We start from the raw sequence: 8,820 nt of genomic DNA, 5'->3' as shown, positions 1-8,820 counted from the left end.
CTTGTAAGAAAAAAACGGAATTCTCATTTTAAAATCTTATAAGGAAGGTAATGTCAGGAAACAAAACATACTTGCAAGTAATGATACGTGAATTAGGCCTACTGGGGGCATCGCGTCAGAAAAAAAAACAAAAAAAAAAAAAAAAAACGCAACTGAAATTCTAATTCTGCGGTAGTGTGGAAAAGGGTTTTTTCACTCAAAATAATTTGAATCACATTTTACAGAGGCATTCAGTCGTCGAATGGTTCGCGAGAAATTATTTTGACGATACTTTTTTTGTTGCCGTTGGCGTACGACATTACACATTGACTGTAGGAAAAAAAAACGTAAAGACTAAAATTATACAAAAAAATCCCTACAAGTTTGTTTATGTTTATTTATATCCTGAAGTTAAAAACAAACAAGATAATGCAATAATTTTACTTCGTCGTTTTTTGCAGTTTTTAATGCAAGAACTATCTATCTTAGAAAAAAATGCGATGTCTTGACGATTTTTTTTTTTTCAAAAAAAATGGCCGAGCTATTCAAGGAAAACCATTTTTCTTAAAATTAAAAATGGCGGACATACGCATCAGCGGGATTTAGTTGTCATTTTGAAGTTAGACTACCAGCGAGCCCCCCCTCCACTTATGAAAATAATAAAAAATAACGGCCGAATTATTGCAAGTTTAAAAGTACATAATGATTGGGTTAGGACTCTTTGAGATTTTAGAAAAGCTAAGGAGTAACATAATATCTTACAGCATCATTTTCATTCAATACTTATGCCAGCTGAAACAAACCAAGTATGTAAATGTAGTTAAAAAAATAATTCCATCGAATGTCGGGTTGCGGTAAGCTAGATTCTAAACTGAATCGTGCCCTTTCTTATCCTGCATAACCTGTCATATTTAACAGAGTAAATTTGCTGGATGCTATTGCCATCTAGTGAGAGGTTTCCATAAGCTCTGAAACTTTGAAACCGCCTTATCAATTTACCGTGGGTTGTTAACACACCTATTATCTTACTTCTTTATCAACACAGTATGCATCTTGAATTGTATTTTAGGCACATTCTAAGGCATGATTAATTTTATTGTGACGCCAGTTCTGGTAGTCATGCGTACGTTATCATCAGACAAGACTGAACCAGAAGGTAAGAGCGTTTTATTGTTTAATCACCTATGTATACATATAGGTATGTAGGTATGCCAACCAAAATCCTACAGCTCATGATAATCGACAAAATTAAAAATAAATAGATCGCAAAATATTCAGCATATTATTGGTACGTGAATTGATGCTGAATGGTTTCCGTGTGTGGGAATGTTTTTTCCTCCATGGCTGTACATCATTAACGTTCGTGGTAATATAAACGGTAGCGCGGCGCCGCATAGCTCATCGGTACACAGCTTCAAAACTAAACAACATTCAATACACGCACACTGACAGTTCGCGTTTTACGATCCGATGATGCTTCGGTAGATTGCATCGGCGCAGATTTACTAAAGTATAATATAGTGTCAATGTTAACAACAGACCGTGTGGCCTAATGGATAAGGCGTCGGACTTCGGATCCGAAGATTGCAGGTTCGAGTCCTGTCACGGTCGACGAGTAGTTTTTTTTTGCAATTACTATTATTCAACAAACTGCAAGTCCGTTACTCGGCGACGTGATGATAAATGTCGACATGAAAAATAGACCCTAACGAAAGTAAATAATTGACAATATAATACAGCGTCGCTGGAAGCATCGTGAAATAGGATCATTTGTCTACGCCTTTGGCAAATGGATGTCGTAGATCACAGCGAGAATTCGTATCGCCTTCGAGTCTCTGCGTGCCACAGCAGTTATTACGCTAAAAAAATGTCTGCATGCTTGGTAGTTCTTTTTCTCACTTATTTTTCTTCAATTTTCCAATTTTATTTTCGTTTCCAATCATATCATTTTTCCAAGCTTATGTCATTTACTCGAATTTTCTGGCAGTCGACGTGCGCATCCGGCGTGAATTAAAATCAGACTCGGCTTCAAGAGCTTTGATTGTCAAGGTTATGCCGTCAAGTTCGATTCACGTTATCTGGTTGTCAACTACTCGGTGGATGTTCTTTTGAACGTCGCGTCGCCCTGCCTCCGAGTCACCCGGTAGAAATATTCGTGCGTGCTTCCATGCGGCGTGGCGTGACGCGTGATGCGTGGCGCCAGATATATCTAACTGAGTAATCCCCCTCCAGCCCAGCGCAGCGTAGGTAAGTGTTGTTAGGGCTTTGCCAATTGTTGCGGGGGAGCCTGGAACGGGTTAATAATGTAGTACCCACGCAGCGAGGACCTTATAGCCGAGTTGATTCGATATTCTTATCCTGCGAACGGAACGTGACAGGGAGTTTCATTAGCCGCGAAACTCGAACCAATTGTTTGAATAAAATATTCAAACTTCCGGCCGCCAACTCTGGAACGCATAATGTGCATTCTCGGTTTTGTACACATCTGTACAATGTGCATATTACAGTGCATGCCGTTATAGATAGGTTTTCACTTTGCATTAATTCCGTTTTCGTTTTTTTTCTTGGTTCAATCGTGGCGGGGGGGTCACTGGGAGTCTTCAATCCAAAAGTCGGCCAAATCGGCCCCTTGCTATCGCCGCCATCTTGCATTTTATGAAAGATGGTTTTTCTTGAATAACTCGGCCATTTTCAATTTTAACGAAAAATGGTGAAGACAAAAGTTGTAGGAAATTCAATTATATCCATTCAATTCAATTTCCTACAACTTTGGTTCTTGCGTTTTTTTTTCAAAAAATGGATATTTTTCGAATTAAACCTGAAAATAGCGGCGAAGTACATCTATTGTATTATCTTGTTTATTTTTGACTTTAGGGCATAAATGAACATAAACAAATTTGTAGGAAATTGAATTTCCTATAATTTATGTCTGTAGCATTTTTCGTTAAAATTGAAAATGGCCGAGTTATTGAAGAAAATTTCATAAAATTCAAGATGGCGGCGATAGCAAGGGGCCGATTTGGTCGGCTTTTGGTTTGAGGACTCCCAGTGACCCCCCAACGATTGAACCAAGAAGAAACGAAAACGGAATTAATGCAAAGTGAGGTCGATTTTTTGCCTATCTTGACTGGACTATTATGTATAGACGGATTTTGAAATGCGTCTTTTATTATTTATCACATCCTGCATTAAGCAGTCATACAGATATATGTAAATCACGATCTATGATATTTTGCATAGGATATTTGTAGAATTCGATTTTATTAACTTGTCGGAGACTTGAGTTCTATGATCCTTTGAAGATTACAAATTGAAATCCTATTAACTTGATGCCTAAGCTTTTTCACATTACTTTGCGCAGTTAGGAATTAGTTTTCACGAGGAAAAGAAACATTTAAAACGGTATCAAAGGTCAAAACTTTATCCTAATTCAGTGATTCGGAATGAATAGAATTCATTAACGTTCTGTCACTCGGCACTTAGCTGCTGTTGTTTTTAAATAATAATTTGTTCAAGAGAAAAATACTGTTCATTTCAAACAAATAAACTTTTGTTTATGCAGTGTTTCAGTGAATAGATTTGAATGCAATATGAATCCAGAATTCAGAGTATAGGTAAAGTACTATGTACTAAAACAATGCTTCAGGACTTTCGCCAAATCTAACACACTGTACAAAATTAGTATATTATATTTCTTACGATTACGATAGTTCGTTATAACATTAAAAATATCAGAATAAAAGTCGAAAAAAATGTATCCTTCGAGCCGGATTTGAACCAGCGACCTATGGATGTCTTCTGAATACAACAATCTTGACCAACTACAGTCCACCGCTCTACCAACTGAGCTATCGAAGGTGATATTTGATCAGGCATTAAAAAAGTGTTATGACCGCTGCCATTCTCTTTATACGAAACGTACAGTTATTGGTCAGCTTCGATTTAACATCAGCTCTTATGCTAATCGTTGTATGTTTCGGTTCAAGCGTGCGTGTGATGTAACAATTGGCGAAAGGTCTGACCGCGATTCGGGAGCGTAATTTCGTAATCTGAGTTTCGGGCGCGTGGGATCTGCGAGACGACGATCTTGACTGACCGCAGACTCTTCGGCGAGGTCACACGTTGAGGTCACCGCGAGACGGAGTTCCCTTCCTCCTTTGTACCGGCCTCGATTTTAAAGAGGGGAAGTTAGGGAGGGTTTCCGCTTCGAAGCTGCTAGAGCTTCGCGGAACATCCTTATCCGGCGGTCTGTGACCTTTACGTGCCGATAAGGGTAAGCCGCGACGTCACCTGATTTATTAAATGCCAAGCCCACCATTTCAGGGTTCGAGTGTACGGGGATGAGGAACGGTCAAACAGTGGCTACTTTTACCGGCAGCGTAAGTATAATATAATAAGCAATGCGCTGCGAAGCCTATAGATCACAGGCGAAAGATCCTTTTCGCCAGAAATTTTTTGCGGTCTCAAGATTTTCCAGCAAGAGTTTAGCCACCTAGGACTACGAATTCATTCAACTTGGTTTATCCTCCTCTTCTTGTACTCTCTCCCTCTCTACCTGCAGTCGAGCGCAAATCGGTCATCGACTGAAATTACCCAGCAGCAGCTGTAGATGCGGTAATGGATTGGTTTCAAGGTTTTGATTACTAGCAGGGGGGATAAACTGGAATACTTGTTAAAGATGATGGTCCTCTCATTCTGAGATCGAATTACTCAATAAATAAGACTCAATTAGTGTGGTGACTAATTGTGGAAAAAGTGTGAAAACATTAGCATGTTATGGCCGATATAATGGCAATTAACTTACATGTATTGCCATTAGATTCTTAGCAATAATAAACATCACCATAATCCACATTGAGTCGCAATTTTATCCTCAACTCATTAATTAAAAGTTCCAGGTAATAACTGTTCTTATAAACATTCAACTGATCTTTACGGGCAACAAATTACCATACTAGACGTATCAAAAAATGATGACAATGATCATTGAAATACCCACTCGATATTTGAATCAGATCAGTCGAGTGGGTCAAGACTCCATTACGACGACCCACCGGGAAAGCAATTTAATCGTACAAAAGTCAGAATATATAAATTTCGACATGCTAAGTAATGCTGTCAAACGTCGATATTAGTTGGAATTGTTTAGAAACATTAGTAATCGTTTAATAAGGATTGCAAGTTCATTGTAACCTGTGAAATGCACAATAGGAAGCTAGGTGTTTGCCGGAGGGACATTTCAAGCGCATTATAAGGCTTCGGTCAAAGGCCTGAGCAGAAGGATTACCAGGATTTACAGGGTGAAAAGGCTTACTTTTCTCGGCGACCACACGTATGGATATACTTACGTAACATGCGAGGGTAAGCATATTATCACATCGTTCACCGGTGAGTTACAGAACTGATTCGTGTCTGCCCTTCCAACCCCAATCCTCCATTGTCCGTTCATCTTGGTCACTTATCTGAAAAACATGTTTACACGAAGGCAAAAATTCCCCTGGTGCGAGATTGTTTACAGCGGTGATGGTTATACTTATGTATTAGGGTGGTCCTTAAAAAGGTCACTTTTGAAATTCGACCGGCTCGCCCCATAATATAAAAAATAATTTCCCAGTTTTTTCCGATTTTTTACTCAAGGCCAACTCGTGCCGTCAAGAGGGTGGATTTCCTGATTCAACCCTTTCAGGGCACATTAAATCCGCCGAACGGATTTCGATGAAATTTTGCATAGAAGGGTTTTTGGCATTGCTGATTACGAATCTGAACTCAAAGTTTGAAAATCCGAAGTGGCGGATCTAATATAGTGAACCAAAATCCCAAATGTCAATTGATATTGCCATATTGCGACGCATCTTTCGAAAAGTCGTGAATCCCAGATTTCTTACGAATACTAGCATGTTGTGGTTTTCACTGCGAAAACCAGCACGTTTCGACATTCATCGCGAAAACTAGCAAGTTTTAATACAGATTAGTGAGAGTTTAGTATTGCTGGGTGTAAAAGTCCAAAAAGACTGATTTTCAGTAAAATCTTCAGTAAAATACAATAGTTAATACACTCTTGTAGAAAGATTACGTATAGTTCAGAAAAGTACTAGAGGATATAAATATAGTTCAACTAATTAATATTTTTGTTGATAAAAAATCTGGAAAAAATGTAAATCATCTGTAACGAAGCTGTGAAACAAGCCTTAATTTTTCTAAGATCTGAATCGACAGCGTAATTTCGGCGATACTCATAAGATTATCTGGACGCAAATAAACGCACTTCTGCATCCGCAAATTGACTTTCATTTCGACTACCGCACACCGCACAAATCTTCAGAAAATCCTTATTGCACTAATCGAAACAAGATAGTTTTAGCAGGGGTAACCGAAATGTGCTAGTTTTCGCGGCAATATCTGAAACGTGTTAGTTTTCGTAGTGAACACCGAAACATGCTAGTTTTCGTAAAAAGCCGAAACATGCTAGTTTTCGTAAGAAACGTCGATTGGACCCACCACTTTGGATTTTATAATTCCGAGTTCAGATTCGTAATCAGCGACCTCAAAAAGCCTCACGTACCGACTTTCATCGAAATCAAATGACTTTTTGGATTTCCCTCCATCATATTGGATCTGTTATTTCGAATCTTGAAATTTTCAGCTCAGATTCGTAATCAACGACCCAAGAAACCCCCCTATACCAAATTTAATCTAAATCCGTTCGGTAGATTTAACGTGCCCCTGAAAGGGTTGAATGAAATCCACACTCTCTGGGGCTCGGGTTAGAGTTGAGATAAAGATCATAAAAAATGATGGAATTATTTTTTAATTATCTAGAGCCGATTCAAGGGACTAGCCGAACGAAATTCAAGAATGATACTCTTAGGGACCACCCTACTATATATACATTCATATCTACTCGATTTGAATGGTGTTATAAGTAAATACGGTGATTACCGAGAGAACTGATAGGTATGAGGATTCCGACGGAATGATTTATCACCCGTTAGATTCGACATCGTATAACTCATCGCGATAACGATCGCCTTCACTTACCCCGCGGGGTGCCGCGAAGTTTCCTACGCGAGGTAGGCTTGCCGCGCCTTCAGTTTCGCACCGAATAATTTCATTGTACGCGCGCGTTTCAGGACTCCTCGTATAGGCAACCCCAGACACACGTTCACCCTCGACTTGCCAACCGTCGATTCCTTTCTCCGGTATGTCATTACATGACTCACAGTTACTGCCAGCGGAGAGGTACGTTGCTTGCATCGTACCTACTGCACGGTTACGGAGCTTTCGATAACTTCTGGCGATATTTTCATCGTTTGTGACAATGCTTTCTTGTCACAATGCATGTTTTTACGTTCATGTGTACTGTTTTCAGACAAACGGTAATAACAAAGTCGAAGAATACACTTCTGCACGCATACTTCAACACTTCAGATGGTCAAGGTGGGAGTCATTGTTTTACAACACACTTGGCAGGCATCATTCACAGAAATAGTTTAAGACCGTGCTGGTACCTGAATATCTTGCAATGACATAATCTTTGTCAAAATTAACGGTCGCTGGTATTTGCAGGCTCTTAAGCTACAAGTTTTTCACGATAATTGCCAAAATCTTGGCAAAAAACATTTGATCTCAAGTATTAAAAATTGCATTGCTGTTGAATTGTTAGTTTTATCCAAAATTACGTGATCTTAGATATCTGTCGATTCAGCATAAAACCGTCGTAAATAAAATTATTCCAAACGCAATTGGTTCTGCCCTTGCAAATCAAGTATTCCATGCGCATAAAATGATTTATCGCATGAAGTTACCATACCGGGACAATCTCTTGAAACTATACATACAATGTGCATGCGCGAGTTTTATCGGCTGCACGGGCAGGCTGGCCACTCCGAGTTTCAGCTGTCAAACCCTGTTTCTGGCGTCGATGTAGTTTATACGAATTTTTAAGGTTAGAATCTCAAACAGTCGACATAGTGACTCGGAAAGTTGATGCTAATGCTCTTTGAAAATTGGCTTTATTCGAAAACATCGCCGCGAGGCGATTTCACCGACCAATGAGATTGAATTATTTGGCGCATGCGCATTGTATGTATAGTTTCAAGAGATTGTCCCGGTATACGCACTGACTTTTAACATTTCCAATATTACATAAAATTGTTCCAATAAATATTCCAATGTGAACGTATTTCACGTAAATTATCTGACGCAATATTGTATTATCCATAGAATTCGTATATTCTATGGCATTAACGAAAAGTTGTTCGTAGACACATGACGCAAACTACCTAATAACGCGTCAGTGGCGTATGCACCGTATAATAGCAAAATTTAGTCTTATAGTTGTAAAGGACAAAGATTATTTACAACAGCAGATGAGATAAGAAAGTTATGCCTCATTTCGCCACGTATTGTGATCAGGCATGTGTGTTTTACAGTTTTTTTACTTCTCACGTGTAATGCTGACGTTATAGTGGATGTACATTAGTTATCATCAATAGAGGCGTCCAAGAATTCTATTGAATCTTTAGCTATTAATTATCATACCCACATACGATGTGAATATTGTGTGTACATTTTATCGTGAAGAGCGATTTGAAGATTATCGAGTCCGCGTACCCTCGGCCGAAAGAGTAGCAGAAGATGGATTGATGATGTACACCAATCGATCGAAATTTTCGGAGTAGCAGATTTTTGAGAAAACATACGTTATGAATCCAAGTATCCATCAGATATCTAGGAAATCACACGAATCTATCCGTGAATGCTATGCAGATTTCTATCAAATGTATTCGGCATTTTTTTCCTTCTGTGTGGGTAAAGCTTTTCTGTGTGGATTGCCCAATA

The 8,820-nt window shown here is 39.0% G+C and overlaps 2 non-coding genes across 2 annotated transcripts; one reads left to right on the top strand and one right to left on the bottom strand.

Annotated features, from left to right (window-relative positions):
• The first annotated feature begins 1,517 nt into the window (after positions 1-1,517).
• On the top strand, positions 1,518-1,590 carry Trnar-ucg. Its single transcript has one exon. It is a non-coding gene; the product is annotated as a tRNA-Arg (tRNA).
• A 2,146-nt stretch (positions 1,591-3,736) lies between these two features.
• Positions 3,737-3,837, bottom strand: Trnay-gua. Its single transcript has 2 exons — positions 3,801-3,837; positions 3,737-3,772 (listed from the first exon to the last, which is right to left on the bottom strand). It is a non-coding gene; the product is annotated as a tRNA-Tyr (tRNA).
• Between the last annotated feature and the right edge of the window lie 4,983 nt (positions 3,838-8,820).

This window comes from Neodiprion fabricii, chromosome 2, assembly GCF_021155785.1.
Source record: "Neodiprion fabricii isolate iyNeoFabr1 chromosome 2, iyNeoFabr1.1, whole genome shotgun sequence".
NCBI classification, from domain to species: Eukaryota; Metazoa; Arthropoda; class Insecta; order Hymenoptera; family Diprionidae; genus Neodiprion; species Neodiprion fabricii.
The sequence above is the reverse complement of the archived record's forward strand: the minus strand, read 5'-3'. Positions and strand labels throughout refer to the sequence as shown.